Below are 19,893 nucleotides of genomic sequence, written 5' to 3'. Positions count from 1 at the left end.
TACAGTGGAGCCAATAGCCACCCTGCAGGATGACCTCATGATGGAGCAGGTGGATGTGACCTGAAGGAAACTGTAACTCCATGCAGAACCCACACAGCAGCAGGCTCCTGATAGAAACTGTGGCCCCTGGCGAGAAGCCCATGCAGGACCAGGTTTTCTGGCAGGATCTGTGACCTCAGAGGGTCTCCCAGCTTCAGAAGTCCATTCCTGAAGGCCTGTACTCCATGGAAAGAACCCATGATGGAGCAGCTCTTGAAGAACTGCAGCACATGGCAAAGACCCACATTGGAGAAATGTATGAAGGACTGTCTCCTGCAGGTGGGATCTCACACAAGAGCAGGGGAAGAGTGTGAGGAGGAAGGAGCAGCAGAGACAAAACATTATGAACTGACTGCAACCTCCATTCATCGTTCCCCTCCAGGAGAAGGTAGAGAGGTTGAGAATGAAGTTAAGCTTGGGAAAAAGGGAGGGGTGGGAGCAAGCTGTTTTTTAGATTTTTTCTCATTTCTCATTATCCAGCTGTATTTAAACAGCAATAAATTATATTAATTTCCCCAAGTCAAGACTGTTTATTTATTTTTAAAGAGTAGATCCATAAGCATTCTTGAATGTTTATGACACAAATAGGATTTCATTTTTTTTCCAGAATTTCTGGAAATACAAAAGCCTGTCATATATCTATTAGCTTCAAATGGGCTTTGGATCAGCGCGAAGGCAAAGGAGATATATAATGAATGATATTTGATTTCTTTTCCTCCAGGCAAAGATATATATTGTAGTTACTATGAATGTGTACCATTAAACAAATTCAAATAAAAGTCTTTTTGAAGCTGATAAAATATATTCTGGTTGCCTATGTCTTTTTTTTTTTTTAACTGTGAACTGTATCCATAAGGGTAGCACTGGAAGATTTAATCAAGTGCCCTGTGATGTTTTAGTGAGAATCCATTCTTATGATGGAAAACTATCAATCCAAGTACATAAATGGAATGGGAAATGTATTGTTACTACCCTCATTGCATTGATAGAAAACCAGAACATAAGCCTAAAGGGTGATGCTCTGGGTTCCTTGACATTAATAGCAAATTCTCTTTGATTTCACTGAGATAAAATTTTAGTTGGTCTGTTTGCTCTGAAGTCTCTGAAGAACAGCTGTGGCAGAGCCAGGAATTCTTCACTTCCCATACACTTTTTTTTTTTAACAGAAAGATCAGTCAATCTCAGATCTTGGCATAAAGTATTTTTACAAGCATACTAGATTTCCTTGTCACGTTGTATTATTCGCATTCCAGTTGTTGAAACTCCTCACAGAGTTATAGTAGTATCTCCAAGTAGCCTCTAAAATCTTTTAAGAAGAAGGAATAAAGGAGATTGGTTTTCAGCCACTTGTATGAATAATTGGTTACAGGCACATTTTCTGGGACCAAAGTGAAAGTTATGCACAGACAATAAAACACAGAAGCTAAATGAGCATCTGTCACAGAATATTAATAAAAAAAGGTTATGATAATTCACTGAAAATTCAGGATATGTAATTAATATGTCTTTAAACAGTCTAGACAAACACAGTGAATTTTCATGTATTAACAGACAACTCATTTGAATCCTTTTTATATTAGTTAGCTTGTGTTCAGAATGGTTATTGGAATACAGTTTGCTAAGACTTCCACACCCAGGCAGGAACTGCAGTGTTACAATTTGTTTGTGTTATTTTTTCAAAGGATACAGCTGAAAAAGACAGATCCACAACTTAACTGGTTAATTTATCTAGTGAAGAGCATAAGCATTGAGACAACAGTTCTATTTGTGTGAAATGTAACTATTAATCACATTTCTAGTTGTTGGGCTGTTTTGGAACTGTGTGTGTTTTGATTTTCACTGATATAATCAAAGTAAATACAGAAAAAATTGCACCTCTTTCCCATATAATTTCAAAGTATAGATTGTTTTCAAATTACTGACATACATAAATGCTGCAATATTGCTGCAGATAGATCAAGTAGTGTACTTTATAGCATAAATGCAAATTCTGAAGAAAAAGTCTTCCATCTTTTAATAACATTCTAGCACACACAGTGTAGGTTTGTATACTACAAGTTGATCAGGCATTTTGGAGACAAAATAATGTGGCTGTCCATTTTATCTGATGAATAATAGGAGTTAAATTTTCTTTAGGCCTTAACTTTTGCCTGTGAAAAAAACATAAATTTTTTTACTAACTTCGGTGAAGATAGACTAGGCCTGTAGCTTTCACATACATGATTCACGAGAATCCAAAAATTACTACAAATTGGTTTTGCACAAAATGTTTTATGAAATGGTCTTGGTTTTTTCTGGGTTTGTTTGATTGGTTGGTTTTGTGGGTTTTGGTTGGTTGGTTTTTTTCCTGTATTGAGTCTGTACACAAATTCATAAGAATGTATAACTTTTAATACAAAATTTACTGCTATTATGAGATACAGACAAGACAAATTTACCCAAAGCAGACTGCTATTAGAATGGTGTTAAGAGGGTAGTGTTAGCAGAATAATTTAAGCAAAACTGATAAAGAAAACTATTTCTCAAGGGTAACAAGAATTGCTCTACAAGAATCAAAATTTATAAAAAATATGCATGTGTAAAATATTTGCTAATTTAAGGATAAAAATGTTCTATCTATGATGTGAAAAGATCAATGGCAACCTTAGAATTTTTTCGATTCATAGGAAATTAAACTAGATTGACCTTTGCCTAAAATAGCTATAGACCATTGTGTGATCTCTTTTAGTAATTTTAATTTTTATTATGTTGGAATTTGCAACTTCTGCTACAATCATACTCTCAAATGAGTTACAACAGCATTCTACTGTTCAAGCCCCTTTCCTGTACTCACCGCATTTCTGTAGTGTGTGAACTACTAAACCACTAAAGCATGGGATGGCAAGTTCTAGAAACAAGGATGTAATTCCAGGCATTTTCTCACAGCAATATCTACAGGGTTTTATAGACAGGCATCCTACAATAATATACTGAAGAAAATCACACAGTATTAACAATGAAAGTAAAAATTCATTTACAAAGGATTTAGTTTTGTCCTCAGTACATCATTTTCTGGTATACCTTAGATCAAATAGTTGACATGAGATGGTGATCAGAGTCAGAAGACATCAATGAACAGAAAATACCCAAGAGAAGTCTCTGAATTTACCTTTATTGCTCAGTAATTTTCTTGAATTTGGTATCTGTATATTACTAATGGGATCTGGGGACCAGGGATGATTAACATATTCGTAGTCGTCAGTTATAATGAAGTTAGTTAAGCCAGATCTTAGCATTCATATCTCTCCTCTAAATCAAGTATCAAACACTGCAGCCATTTTTCCCAGATGCGTATTTTGATTGTAATAATCTGAAGACTACCTGTCATAGTCACTTTAATTTTTACAGCTTTGCAGTCATTAGCGGTCTGACTCTGCAAGCAGTTTTTTTCAGTGGAAACACAGAAGTGAATGATACATACCACTACCAGTGAATTTCTTCAACTGAGTCTAGATATACTGCTTTGGTGTATTATTGTAAATGTGTACCTACTTGGTCCTGAGAAAGAACATGTGGAAAGAGGAATAAAATAATGTGTTCTCCTCATTCAAGGACAGTTGATTAACTTTCAGTACTTGTAAAGTTAGAACTAGCTGTGCTTTTTGCCAACTTCCCGTTTGCTGTATTTTCATTATATGTGACATTTAGATTTGTTACAGTCTGTTAGCTGTAAGCTGTGGGCTGATAAGAAGGAATTTCATCCAAATATAAACCTCAAAAATGAAAATCTAAAAATCTGAAATGACAAGGTTGTCGCAGTAACTTTACCTTAAATACAACTCGAAGAGCAGCGGCGACTCATTGCAAAGCAGTGAATGAAATCAATGGTGAGTGCCCAGTGGTAGTGCTCAACATCATAGAAAGTACAAAAATTATCTTCCTTTCTCATTATAATTTTCAAAGCCCTGCTGCTTTTCTTAAATTGCTGTCATGTGTATTCTAAATGAGGTAACGATGGAAATTTGTCTTCTTGGTGTACACTGCAGCCCTGACTGTCTGCAGCAGAACATGACCAGAGCTGCTCACACATAATGCTCTGAACAAAAAGTGGCAATGGATTAGAACTACATTAAATTATTGAGTTCATTTCACTTTTGATAACTTAATTCATAACAGAAGGTTGTTATATTTATCATTGCTGACAGATACTACTGACCATGTGGTTTCAAGAAACTGGGATTTTATTTATAAAATCTATTTACATGTATACATCAATAAATAAATAAATAAGATTTATTGTTAACTATTTTCAGACATTAGTTCATTTTTCAAGAGTCTGCCATCATTCTACTGAATCCAGGTAGTGAAAGCTCAGCCAATGCTAGTTTGTTGTGTTCCTGTGTTGAATTGTTGCTGAAGATACTGTAGCTGAAGAAATGCTACTTTAGGGCAGAAGTTTGCATGGCCAAACGTCAATTAGAGTTGAAGCTGGCTAGCACTGGATAATAAAAAGGGCTCTTTAAAACATGTTAATAACAAAAAACAGGCCAGAAATAACATCAGACCATTAGTCCATGAACATGGACATCTCATAAATAGGGATATAAACAAAGCAGAGACATGTATTGCTTTTTTTCACCTCTATCTTCAGTCTTGATGATGGCCTCGTGGTCCCCAAGAGATGTGGGATAGAGGACCAACACTGTGCAAATTCTAAGCTCATAATCAGCCCCGAAACTGTGCAGGACTTGCTGTCCAAGCTAAGCTGATGGGGCCTGATGGGACTTCATTCAAGGGTACATTAAGAGCTGGCTGATGTCAAAGCAAGACCACTGTCAATGATTTTTCAATGCTCTTGGGTATCTGGAGAAGTACCACCTGAATGGAAGCTGGCAAATGCTCTTTGAATACCGTGTTCAGTTCTGGGCCCCTCACCACAACTAGCATGTTGAGGGTCTGGAGCAAGTCCAGAGAAGAACAACAAAGCTGGTGAAGGGGCTGGAGAACAAGTCTTATGAGGAACGGCTGAGAGAGCTGGGGTTGTTTAGCCTGGAGAAGAAGAGGCTGAGGGGAGACCTCATTGCTCTCTACAACTACCTGAAAGGAGGTTGTAGAGAGGAGGGTGCTGGCCTCTTCTTTCAAGTGACAGGGTACAGGACAAGAGGGAATGGTCTCAAGCTCCACCAGGGGAGGTTTAGGCTGAACATTAGGAAAAATTTTTTCACGGAAAATGTCATTGGGCACTGGAACAGGCTGCCCAGGGAGGTCATTGAGTCACATTCCCTGGAGGTGTTTAAGGGATGGGTAGACGGGGTGCTGAGGGGCATGGTTTAGTGTTTGATAGAAATGGTTGGACTCGATGACCCGATGGGTCTTTTCTGATCTGGTGATTCTATGATTCTGAGATAATTTTTCTTTCTTAAATCTTTGGATTTGTTTCCTAATATTGCTGCGTATCTCGCAAGTAGATATACCTCATGAATACTGATGCCATTTTCACCACAAATAGAAACAGATAAGAGAATTTCCATTTGTAAACATATTTTGAAAATATTTCCTGTTTATTTCCCCTCATATACCTGGTTTCTCTCTTTCAGTGGCAAATAGGACTGTACAAGAAAATTGATTGAAAGGTTTTTGGACCGAAAACCTTGGAACAAATTTTGGAGTTGGATGCTTTCTCCCTGGCAAAAATCTATGCGTAGTCCTTCTTAAATCAAAATGGAATCTGAACGCCAGGCCAAGAATAATGCTGGTGATAACTATCTTGGCCTTGATAGGGTAGGTAGGAATAAGCCAGCTGACACACAACCGATCAGAAAAAATGTTTACATTCATACTGCTGATCATAGATCCCAGAGCAGCACTATTTGTTTTGACATTGAAGAGGTGCTTAGGCTGCTAAAATTCTCAAGTTATTTAATTTTCCAAACTGAGTACAATTACAGTTCTGCAGACAATCTTGCAGTAATCTATTCTAAAACTACAAAAATATGGTAGGGGTTAAAACTAAAAAAGATACTATGAACCATATGTATGTGTGTTGTGGTAAATTATAGACAATTATGTCTACCAAATCAGTAAAAATGGAGGACATTTGCTGTGCTAGATGGCATATGGTGGAGTTTCATGAAGACAATAGAAAGCTTAATGCAGACAATCAGGCTTACTAGACTGTACTGACAAACTCTATCACTGATCATAAATAATTCTACATGGATTTAGAAGTAAATTTTGAAAGATGCTTAATCTGGATGCTAGTGCATAAAAGTTTGTGGTTAATATTGTACTTTACTTTGGATTTAAGCTGAATTTTTGTACTTTGACAATAAAGGGGAAAAAAAGAAGAAAAAGAAAGAAGTGGTTAATATTTTTCTGAATGTTTCCTTGAATTGTCATATGATAATTGCATTTTGGTTATTTTGACCTCTTTACTTATCATTCAGGTGTCTCCAGCTTCCTAGATCTTTGTTATTTGTCCCTCAGTGCAAAGACTGTGAAGGATTCTGACTGCTAAATGTGTTCATTTATAGCTGTTCAGAAATATTTACCATTATCTGTGAGAACACATGGTAAAATAACCCCCAAACCTTGACCCTTTCTCTGAAACAGTAAGTAGGCTACCAAACTATCTCAATTCAAGTAATCCAAAAAGTGAACTGTGTAATACATTCAGGTCTGAAAGCACTCTTGGGAATAGAGATTCAATATAGTGTTTTACTTCCTAATGACCAGTGTTTTGTCATCTTGGTACAAAAATTAGAGTGGGTCTGAAATAAATTCTCTGTGAAGATAGATGTTGTCTTTATCTATAAAATGTTCTTGATGCAGTGTTGATGAAAGATGTTGTCCTGAATTTTGTGAAGATAAAATATTCTTCAGTATGTCTAATTTTGATCCACAAATAGTTCTACATGAAACAAACATAATTCAGTCCATGGAATATGGAATGTGAAACATGCAGATACTGATGACCGATTAAATAAAAAGTATTTTGAAAGGACTTTTAATCAGTTTTTTAAAGCAAGAATACTCTGGAGGTATCAGGTAACATGAACCACTAAACACAGAAGTAAATGGCTATAAACCTACAAGTACTGGAAGTAACCAAGTATGATAACATTTTCTGCCAAACTGTGGAGTTATTTGTTAATATCCACTTCATATTTTAGATAGGTGGGAAGGAGAAAGGCAATTCAGATTGTAAATGTTACTTCAGCCTTACCTTCATCCTTAAAAGCAGCCTCTGAAAGATAATTAACTGCTAATTGCATAGGAGATACCAAAACTTCTTGGAAGAAAAGCACATATTTATAAAGTCATTTAATTTTGCATGTTGTTCTTTGAAATGAGATTGTAGCTTTTCGGGTCTTTCCAGAAAACTTAGGAGTTCTACAGGGCACGTTGAAAATCAAAAGTAATTTACAACACGATAAGACAGAGTCTATTTTTTCATGGGTTTTTTGAGTGCTTTGGGTTTTTTTAAATTTTTTTTCTGGTTCTAGTTTTTTATTTTTCTTCTTAATGTTAAATTAAGGTAAATTAAGGTTAAGGAATTGTTCTGTGTTTCTAATGTTAGAGTCAGAGATTCAAGCCTTTCTGTATGAGGTGATTTTTAAGATGGAGTGGTGAGGATAAGCAAAAAAATTACCAGACTTCCAATATTGTTATGGGAGTCTTAATACTGTGTAATGTGTCTCTGTTATTTTATATATTGTATCTGTTTCAACCTCAATAAGAAAAAGGCAGGTCTTGCCAGACTAACCTGATCGCCTTCTATGACAAAGTGACCCGGCTACTGGATGAGGGAAAGGCTGTGGATGTGGTCTTCCTGGACTTCAGCAAAGCCTTTGACACAGTTTCTCACAGCGTTCTGCTTGAGAAACTGTCAGCCTCTGGGCTGGACAGGCACACACTCTCCTGGGTGGAAAACTGGTTGGATGGCCGAGCCCAGAGAGTGGTGGTAAATGGTGTGAAATCCAGCTGGAGGCCAGTGACAAGTGGGGTTCCCCAGGGCTCAGTGCTGGGTCCAGCCCTGTTCAATGTCTTCATCAATGATCTGGATGAAGGCATCGAGTGCACCCTGAGCAAGTTTGCGGACGACACTAAGCTGGGTGGAAGTGTCGATCTGCTGGAGGGTCGGGAGGCTCTGCAAAGGGATCTGAACAGGCTGGACCGCTGGGCAGAGTCCAATGGCATGAGGTTTAACAAGGCCAAATGCCGGGTCCTGCACTTGGGGCACAACAACCCTATGCAGTGCTACAGACTGGGAGAAGTCTGTCTAGAAAGCTGCCTGGAGGAGAGGGACCTGGGGGTGTTGGTTGACAGCCGACTGAATATGAGCCAGCAGTGTGCCCAGGTGGCCAAGAAGGCCAATGGCATCTTGGCTTGTATCAGAAACGGCGTGACCAGCAGGTCCAGGGAGGTTATCCTCCCTCTGTACTCGGCACTGGTGAGACCGCTCCTCGAATACTGTGTTCAGTTCTGGGCCCCTCACCACAAGAAGGATGTTGAGGCTCTGGAGAGAGTCCAGAGAAGAGCAACAAAGCTGGTGAAAGGGCTGGAGAACAGGCCTTATGAGGAGCGGCTGAGAGAGCTGGGGTTGTTTAGCCTGGAGAAGAGGAGGCTGAGGGGTGACCTCATTGCTCTCTACAACTACTTGAAAGGACGTTGTAGAGAGGAGGGTGCTGGCCTCTTCTCCCAAGTGACAGGGGACAGGACAAGAGGGAATGGCTTCAAGCTCCGCCAGGGGAGGTTTAGGCTAGACGTTAGGAAAAAATTCTTTACAGAAAGGGTCATTGGGCACTGGAACAGGCTGCCCAGGGAGGTGGTTGAGTCACCTTCACTGGAGGTGTTTAAGGCACGGGTGGACGAGGTGCTGAGGGATATGGTTTAGTGTTTGGTAGGAACGGTTGGACTCGGTGATCCGGTGGGTCTCTTCCAACCTGGTTATTCTGTGATTCTGTGATTCTGTGATTTTCAGAACAAATAGTGAAATGTACTTAAAATTCAGTACATGTTCTTGAACAAAATTATAAATTTGTTTTACTTGGATTTGGTACTAAAACAATGAGCCTTATTCTTCTGTTCAGTGGTATTTCTCTCCTGTTATTCTCTTTCACAAGGCACATATGGCATCAGTCTTGCATTTAGCAGTTGTCACAGCCTTCTTTATGCAGCACAGTTCATTACAAATGTTATCTCCCTCATACCAGGTACCAAAACCCAAGTAGCTGCACCTCTGCAACCACATGTTTATATATGAAGAAAGAGCAAAATAACTGTTTATATAAAGAATCTATGTTTTGTCATTATGTATCCTAAAAGTTTCTACTTCTTCTGATTGATTTTGAAAATTATCCTTATCTTGTAAACTATGCAATACATCTAAATTCAGCTCCTAATGATTCTAAGAAACAGAGACAGTGACAGTTACATGAATTTAATTATGAAATATATAGGTGAGGGTAAAAACCTTGACATTTCTGCAGTATGCATATGGAGGCCAAGATGCTTAATACTGGAGGAAAGGAAAAAAGAGGGCATCATAGTATATTATAGAGTATGCAAAATTTAGTAAACAGAGGCACCTAAATCCGTAGTTGTTTGTTTAGTTTTTTCCTCTTTGCAAGAGTAATATTACAGTAATTACCAAGGACAATAGCAATTAATTTCTACTCATATTTTGAAAAAATATTTTTCATGGACTTCATTCTTGCCCTTTGCTCATGGCTCTTTTCAGCTGTAGTGAGTAAATAGACTTTAATTTTCCCAAAATATTGTAACATCAGGGAAAATCCTTTGATGTATTGGAACAGGCTTTCATTGAATAATTAGCAGTGTATGAGATAATAATTAGCCTGCTATTGTTTATAAACTTGATCTTTTTTGTGATGAGCTAGCAACTAACATGAGTATTAATAATTCCAGCTATTACAAGGATAAAACTGAGTTACTAAAATAAACATTTACTATGACTGTATGCTTGAAATATGAGCATAGCATACTGTTATCTATTACCTTAACTTGCATGTGAAATACACAAATATTTTACAATACTTTGCCAAAGATTGTTATATTTTTTCTTAGTGCAGAGGAGAGATTTTTGTAGTGAACAGAGATTTAGAATGTAAGAAATTACTTCTTTTTTTGTTCTTAGAAGACTATCTTGAAATATGCAGTATATAAGAGATACATGGAAAGACACTGGAGTGTCAAGCATTGATTTTACAAAAGTAAAATCTACAGGAGTTACCTGCTTTTCTTGTTTATGATCATTTAAGTTTCTTTGCTGCAAGTAAAACTGCATAGTCATCTTCAGCAAAAATACTCCTATGGTGAGAATGTTCTTAGAAATCTTGAAGATACTAGACAGTTCTGTTTATGTAGATAGCACAGTTGTGCCTGCAAATATTTGGCAAGCCTGTTGTCTGAAACATTGGTGAGAATTGGCAGAATCAGTTCATTTATGAGGTAGACAAAGCGTCTGTTAGAGACGTGAAACTGGACACCATTATGCTCTGAGATTTTAAAACGCTGCTTTACCAAATTGCCTTGATGAGTTGCTGCAGTTGGTAGGCAAATCTGATTGAACAAACAGGAAACTTTGATGTGATTATCTTTAAGGACATCATTAAAGGCCATATCTAAGAAAGCTCTTACAAACCTGAAAATTACACATCAAAATTCTTAAATGACTGAGAACTTGTACTTGTAGGGCTGGTTGCTTGGGCTTATCTCCAAGCTGAGTGTGAGTCAGGCAAAAACTATGCATCCATAAGCCAAATCCAAGCAAGAAATAGTACTTCAGGTGTATGTATCACTTTATTACTTCTTCTTGTCTGTTTGGTTGGGTATGTCAGTACTCAGGCAGCTGAATTTTGCGACCACTGAGTACAGCGTGTAACTTCTTATGTTCAGTGGCACAATACTGATACTGTGAATCCCTTTCTCAGAGCCAAAAACTTACTTTTATCTGTTTCAGTGCTGAATTTCCCAATGTCATTCTGGTTACTTGCAGAAAAAACGCTTTAGACAGCAAAGGTTTGATCTAACCCTGAGCAGACTTTCTGATGTTCTTCATCCTTTTATGCATTTGTCTCTTTCAAAATGTGTTTTCAAGACCTTGGAAATAAATATCAATTATTTTTCATTTTCAAATGATAATGAATTCAGTTTTAATGATTCTAAAGAGAGTATTGACAAGGTAAGAAAATCTTCCCCAGCCACTGTCAAGGTCTTCCAAGGTAGCACCTTGAATGGTATAGGAAGATATGCAAAATTTGTTGATAGTCACCAAATAATTGAGGATATTTCCTGATTTTCAATTGCCTGTTAAAAATATTCTGAAATCATGCTGTCAAATGTACTGTTGAAGAATGTTTACGAGCAACAGACGTGTTTTATTCACTGACTTCATCGTAATGATCAGCAAGATAAGCAATGAGACGGTTAGTAATTGAATAATCTAATTAATAATTATTATTTCTATTTCATTAATTATTTTTACATTTTAATGCTGTTAGAATGGAAGATCAGAGTACTGTGAAGCATATATGTCTGAAGGAATTTGATATCAGATTGGTAAACCTGTGATGTCACGATGTTTCTGTGCTACCATGAAGCTAACAGTGAATAGCATAAACTGTAAATTAACTAGATGTTCCTCAGGATGAGAAACAAGTGTAGGTGGCAGTCAGTCTTTGAAAAGGCTAGCTCTAGGTTGTTTCTTTGAAAATAACAATAGTGACAGCTAATTTCATTATCATGTTTTCTCTTAGTTGTCATTATGATCTTTATACATTTCTCTAATGGAAAGATAATTTCCCCATATATTTTATATACTTGCTTTTTTCTTAACGGGTTGTGCTCCTATAAAAGATGCTTCTCAAATTTTGGGGGAGGATATTTATTCTTTTATTAAATTATATTATAATTTAAGAAAACCCCCACACTTCGCTATTTAGCAGTTATGTCAGGACTGTAAAAAACACTGGAAAATATTCTTAAACGTACTCCTCATTGTACTGACTGGCTCATTCCATCACATTCACCTAGGAGAAATCCTTCAGCATTCATTGGTTTGTAGGGGAAATAAGTAAAAACAAATGCATGTACTTTCGAAAAGCTTAAAGTTTAACTGAAGGTTTTGCAATAAACAGTACCTGACCAGAGACACTTGTGTAATGCCATTAATAATAGAGAAAAGCATATTCCTGACTGATTTTTTTTGCTGCAGCAGAGTATCTTTTTAAATTGATAATTTTAAGATTTTTAAGAAGCAATTATGAAAAAATAATGTAATGAAATTAACACTTAAGACTCTTAGTGAATACTGCAATTTAATACACATGATGAAAATAATTTTCCTTATGTCTATGTTCCATATTGTGGCTTCTAGACTCTGAACAGAAACTCTACCTGCTTTTCTCAATATCAGAAAGAAACAAAAGTTTTGAATTAATACAAAATGAAGAATTGTACTCACATCTAAACAGCTGAAGAAAAAATCTTTCTGATATAAAAATCATCTTTTCCTACTACTATGCTAAGATGGTGCTACTCAAATTCTAAACACTTACTCTATGTGATACAATGCAAAAGTCATAATTTAATCTAATCCAGTTTTCTCTTTGCCAAGAAAATGCTAAGTAGACAGTTAGCACAGTTTTTTATTGAAGGCTGTTCAGGAATGGAGGCTTCACATATGAATCTTTCTCAGTCAGCTTATTGTTCTGGCCTTAAATATGTTTAGACAGATTTAGAAGCTGCTTTAATTTAAATTTTAGTGTCCTAGATTTCCATGATTGACAGTACCCATTGAATAATCAGGGTTTAGGAATGTAGCCCTCTTGTACCTGAACTCTGGAAATTGTAAGCACTTCTACAGTGCTCTCATTAAAATTCTCTGAATTTTACATTTCATAGTAGCAGTATGATAATACTTTATTTGAATGAATGAAAGAAAAAATCAGAACCTCAGTTTAAATACTGTGATTTTCCCGACCTTAGAGTTTAGACAGGAAAAATACTGATAGAGAACCCACAAGCACAGAATTCATGAGCATCTGGTCAAAAACTTCTTTTTTTTTGATTTTAAATGTTATTCAACAGTATGCAGATAAGTAATTTTTTGATTAATTTTTCAAAATATTAATTTCAGATGAATACCTAACTTCATTACACATTGAAAAAATCTGGGCTTAAATTATAGCCTGACCTCTTAACTCCTATATTAAGCACAAACTTCCAGCTCAGAGAATTGTCTGTCTCATACAAGAGAGTCATATGGAATTTCACCTGGGGAACGTAGAGCATTTCAAAGAATGCAAACTAAATCACATTTTCTGTCAGTTGCACCACAAAATATTCTCAGAGGAAAAAAAATCAGATTCAAATATATTGCTTGAAGCTGAATGGAGGAGAGCAGTCTTAAACTATTACAATTTATAATATATCATAAAAAGAAGATGAGAAGAAAAGATATGGGTAGATCTCTAAGTGAAAAACTCTGATCTATTCCTTCTAGCAATGGGGTATCTCATTACAACTTGCTTAAAAAAACTCTAATGTTGTCCAGGACACATTATTGGATACATTTTCTAATGGGAGGTAAAAATAAACATAAAATGAATTCCTGATTTCCTCTTTGTCTGTTTTTAAAATCTGCAGAAAGGATCAGAGAGATGAACCCTAAATTTGTAGAAGCAGCAAAAGCCCAACCAAGCTCAGTTTGAAAAAGCATTTTTTTTTAAACATAGACATTTGAGATTCCTATATCCCTTTAGATGCTTTTGAAAATCTTAACCATTCTCCTAAACATTGACTAGACTGTGGGGTGTTTGTTGCCTCATTAGGATGGGAAGATTTTGTTTTCTGGTAATGAGCACCAATTGACAAAGAGGACTTGTAGTCTTGTTTTTGAATCCACTGCCAATCCTTACTGTGCTGTTTTATCATTTGTTGAATAATTTGATACTACATAGGTAGTTTCTTCTGATTTTATTGATTAAGGCTCTATGTCCTGTACAAGGCTTCTACATAAGGTGTCATGCATTTCCTCTAGCTAAATTAGTGAAAACTGCTAAAGACAATATTCTTTCCTGATTTATAAGGGATCTAGAAGATTCGCTTACCACTGTTTACTCTGCTTATGCTAAAATTATTATGGGACAATGCCGAGAAATATTCTGTACTTCTTCCATGCTAGGCAGGTATCTTAAATATGTGGAGTCAATGGGAACAAGCTACAGTAAATGAAGAGAAGATGAAAGAAGAGTTATAACTAAGAAAATTAATCACTTTGAATGGAGTAGTGGGGATTCTTTTTTACCTCTGTTACAAATTCACTAAGAAGGATTGTCAAAGTCCTGCAGATTGTCTGTCGCACTCCATCTTATATTACAAACAGTAGTATCTCTTCCTATCCTTTTTTTCTTTCTTATTAATTCCGATATAGTTTATGGGTTTTCAGCACATTACCTTAATAAGCTCAGAATAAATGCACTTAAACTCAAAACTCATGGAAAATGTTATAGGTGCTTCCATTTTCATGGTAGTCAACAATAACAAAGATTGCTTTGTAGGAGGTGAATTTCTTTTCAAGATTTACCAGGGAGGAGAACTGGGAAGTAAATAGAGCAATAACGCAACAGCAGGTGATGAACTTAGACCTTCCTTTGTCTGCATATCATCATACTCTGATGGATTTTCTTATGGATGGTGTGCTCCCTGTAGCAAAGACTGTAACCACAGGTCTCATTACTGCTCTGTGGAGAAATTCCAGTTTGGGTAGGATCAGGCACATTTACCTTGTGAGGTGTTGCAGTGGTTACTGGAATTCCACAGCCCAAGCCTTCATTCCTGAAGACTTTAATTTCAGTACACTATGTTTCATTTACAGTACATCCATTCTACAATGTCTGACTGTGCTCTACAGAATTATCTTATTTTTATAAAGACGGATTTAATTCATCTACATAGACAATTAGATATCTAAATTTTCATATTTTATCCTCCATTTGACTTTTCACTCATTTTTATAGGCATTTCTCCCTCCAATGCTTTATAAAAAAATCAAATATTCATGTAAATAAAAAGTCAGATGGACTTAAATAAAAAAAAAATACTTCAAGTCTCTTGAAAAGTGGGAAATTTTATACTGATATGCATTGATCTTGAGTAGGAAAATTCCTATAAGTAGGAATTTCTGTTCTTAGTATTTGAATGAATTATGTAGCAGGCTGAGGGTCTGGTAAGGTAAATGCAATGTGTTTTCTGCAGCTGCTAACTTCAGACCTCTATATGAAGATGCAGGTTCAGTTCTGATAACTTATGAGGGTAAATACCCTCTAGTAAGTCTTACCAAGCAGTGGTAGGGGCCAAATCACCTTTTTGGCAGTTGCAGCTATAAATGCAGATTACTACCAATAAACATGATAGAAAAGAAACAGTCAGAAGGGGTGGGAAAGGGTAGCTACTGTTTTGTGTAGCTGAGAGACAGAGATGAAAAATTTAGTCTTATGTTTGCTTCTGTAAACTCTTTATGTATTAAGATAAACTCATTATTGTTTGTGTAAATTAATGGGATTTTTAAAAGAATAATTCTTTACTGTGATTCTAGTGGTGTTTTATAAAGAAAACAAAAAAATTCCTTTGTTTTGGTTTCTCCTTTCAAGAGCCTGCATCTGCAGAAGCATGCACAATACTATCCTGAACAACTCCTCTCACCACAGCTATGTCTATTGAACAATATTTCAACAACCAGCAGAGTGGAAAATAGAGCTCACCTTTCATTCTAAAGAAAGTATTTCCATAAGGCAGAAAAGACACTCTAAAACATCACAACAATTAAAGATTATCTTTGTCTTCCTTTTCAATGAAAAATCTTTACTGGTACTTCTCCTTTTACATAGTTACTACCCTACTGCAATATCAACATCAGTACATAAATTCCTCTTTATACAGAAAGTATCATTAAGAACTGCTTTAAACAGCTCTACCTTCAGGGTTTATCCAAGATGCTATCATCCTTTTATTGATGTGAACAATAACACTTCACAGTTCAAAAGGTAGATAGGAAAAAATATCTCTTCAGAACATTTCCTTCACACTAAATATCATGAACAAAATATTAAAAAAGGTACAGCATAAGAATTTCCACTCTCTCAGAAGGATTAAACTGCAGAATCAAAATACTGAAGGCGTCTAATTCTCCATTCAGTGTGTTAATTTTACATGGATACAAATGTTTTTGTTTACAACCAACCCTTCCTTGTGCATTCTGCTGATACTATAATGATCATGATACTATAAGCATCATGAAAGCTTTGTTTATATAGAAAACTTTGTTTTCTTTAGGAGTGACATGAGGTTGAAAACTGAACTGCTTTTAAATGGTTTAGTTCTTATTATTAGCAATATACTCAGAACATACTTTATTTTGCTGTAAGGGAATGATAAGATGATTAGAAATCTTTATTTTCCATATAAAAAGGTAATATACTGACAAAAAAATCCAAATTTCTTCTGCTATCTCAGCACAGACTTGTTTAAAAGTGTTTAGATAGCTGTTATTTCAGTGAATTCCAATTAGAGATGTGTGGAGACATTTAGCAGAGAAACAAGATTCTACTAAATAAAAGCATCTTGGTTTTCTAAAAGCATGTCTTTGGGCTATCTGTCTGTCTCCTTCTCAGAGCTGTGGGGTCTAGTTAGGACTATAAAATGCTTTTCCTGAAACTAATGATAATTTTACAGACTTTTCAGAGCCAATTTTGATATCTTTGTCTAAATAGGAAGCTGTTATTTTCTAGTTATGTGCCAGCAAGGGATGATAACAAAGGGCAAAATGTATGTGTTAGTTATATTCCATAGCTTCTAAGTTTTGTAAGGCATGTCTATGCTGCAAAGCTTTCTAAATATCTGAGTGAACACTGGGGGTGTGGGAAAAAAAACCTGTAAATCCTAAGTGTAGGAAAAAGCTGTAATCATCTATGTGAGATAATACTGCAAAAAAAGAAGATAGCTGTCATGTGGGGACAGATTATTTTATTTTATTTCTGTTTTTGACACTGTGTCTCTACTGGAGAACTTCATGCAGCTACTGGCAATGCCTTTACTGTAGTGGTCTACAAGGCTGAAAGAGACTGGTCTCTTGTAAGACTGAAAAAAATACAGGAATTTTGTGTTCTTAAAAGGTCCTCCTAGAAGTTACAAGTCTGAACAAGCTTTCATGAATTTAAATTAATGATGAGGAGACACTCATCCAGCAATAGTGTGTTATTAAACTTGATATTTGTATGGTGATAGAACATGTAGCATTAATTAAGCAGAAAATATCTCAAATGAGAACAGCTTCAAGGCTCCCCAAAATAAAGGAATTTAAATTTATTTTTGCAGAGCTGTGGGAGAAAGCGACAACTAGTTTCATAACAGACCTCTTGAGGTCATTTTGTCTGGCTCAGTGCTTGACTACCCTCAGTGCTAAAGCATGAGCCACTTCCTAAGTTTTATATTTTCTGATTTATCTTTTGTATTTTGTGTTCTCTAAAATCAAAGTAATGTGCAGATACCATGTAAGTGTTTTAGTTACTATTTAATTTAAAATCAGAGAAATAAATCCCTATAGCAACAAGGTTATAGAAATAATTTAAAGTCAATTAAGTGAATGCAAGCTTTGAACTCCTGTATAATACCATATTTACTACGTGTAATTAGACTTACATTTGTTCTTCTGTTAATCAAAATTAATTTGTAAGTCCTTAGGGGTATTGACATATCTCAGTCCAGAAAAAAAAAATAGTACATTTGACTGTCAAATTAGTTATTTGAACACATTAATATTATTTTAATAACAAAGCTTGTTATAGATACTTCAGCAATTTTCAGTACAGTATTCTTTTTGTAAGAGTGTTACAACTGTAATAGAAACAAAATAAATCACATGATGTGACTTTTCATTGGATCACCATAGATTAAATCTTCCAGACTTAAAAAATATATCTCTCTGTGTACAGATGACACTGTATCCATATGATGTAGATATAGCAGTCTCCAGTTCCTGCTGATTAGCAAAGGGTTGTAGATAAAATCTTGTCCACGATAGAGTCTAATACAGAGCAGTCCTTCAGCTTCAGAAATTGTAGACACCAGCTTGGACAATACTTCCCCAGCCAATTTGGCATAAAAGGTGTTGTTAGGGTAGCATCTGCGAACCAAAATTTTTGAGGTGATGGGCAGTTTTCACAGCAGCTGTAGCATGCAGTTCAGTGAGTAAGTTAGGTATATAGTTATTCTTGATTTCAGCAAAAAGAATTTTTAATTTTTTTTCTTTTATAATTCTCTTGGCGTTGCTCATTTCATGTGTTACATATGAGAAATGACATTTTTACTAGCCTACAAAGTAATTAGTTGTTACAGGAATTACCTGTATTCGAGTGGTTGTGTTAGTAAATATAGAAATTCTCCCATCAAGTGAGGCAGTGGTCCAGAAAGAGGACTTTAAGCCTATATATAATTTCCTCTATTCATCTAAACAGCAAGCACTAGAAATAAACTCTCATATACAAGTGTCACTGGGACTTTTTCCAGGAAGATGTACAGAAACACAAGCTGATACTCAAAAAGTGCAAATTACATGGTGTAATAAGGAATCTAAATTTAGCCCTAACTACAGAAAACAAGTATTGCCTGAGATAGACCCTCTAAACAAATACGAGAAAGGATGGATTCCATAGTACAGGATTGATTAATTAAAATGATGACATTTTCTTCTACAGTAAATTCATAGCTCCAGTGCAGTCTGTGTCTTCAGCTATCAAATGATAACCAGAGACGTATGGACCGCCTTCAGATCTCAAATTTGGGGGATACCACACTCATACAATTTTATTTTTTTTTTTAACTGATATAAACTTTCATCTTTTAGCTACCAGGAGGAAAGATCCTGCTAGGATCTTTACCACCAGGTACTCAGTGTCTCTGACTGGTCATATAATCCATCTAAAGCTGTTTTTTTTGTATAGTTAATTTTAGTGTTTCCTCTAAGAGGAAAACAAAGCATGAGAGACAGAAGGCATATAGCATGAGAGAAACAGAATAAATCATGCTAAATTCTGTTTCAATATTTATTTTGCTTTCCTGAACAGTTACTATTTAATATAAAAACTGAAACAATTGGCTCAGGTACTAGAACATCCTAAGTCATCCTCATCAACAGGGTGGAGAGGCTTGATGATTTACATGCTCTTTTTGGTTCTATCCATCTTTATCTATACATTATGAAAAGAGTCTGAAATTCTTACTGTTAGCCCTTTGTTCCAGCAAAAACCTCCTGTAGAACACATTATCCTAAAGTGGCAAGGGACTTACTAGGGAGGAGTGAGAAGCCTGCATCGTTTCAGCAAAGACGACAATTGAACCCACATTCACTACCTCTAAAAATACTTGCTATCTTTTTTAACAAAAAACCTGATCTTCAAAATCTGTTTAGAACACACCAGGTTGCCTCAAGCAACTCTAGTGGATGCACAACTATTTTATTCATTTTAACTGGGATTATAGAAGAGAGAGGTGTAAAGCTATTTACACTGAGGAACATCAGGACATGCTGGGAATAGCTATGTCATAGGAGTTGAGGAAACTCTGATATGACCTTAAAGATACAACATAGCATGCAGAATAAGAATAGATTCGCTTTGTACAGTACAAAGTCATCTGGATAATTGCAGACCAGCTACTCAGCATTTATATGGTAGGAAAGACCCAGGATGAACAATCCTTTATCAATAGGATAGCTGAGGCCCTTTCATTCCTGACCCGCTAAGGCACAGACAGAGGCGTCATGCATGAAGAGGTATACCTGGTGCTGAAGAA

This window comes from Phaenicophaeus curvirostris, chromosome 1 (genome assembly GCF_032191515.1).
Source record: "Phaenicophaeus curvirostris isolate KB17595 chromosome 1, BPBGC_Pcur_1.0, whole genome shotgun sequence".
Taxonomy (NCBI): domain Eukaryota; kingdom Metazoa; phylum Chordata; class Aves; order Cuculiformes; family Cuculidae; genus Phaenicophaeus; species Phaenicophaeus curvirostris.
This window is presented reverse-complemented; position numbering follows the sequence as displayed.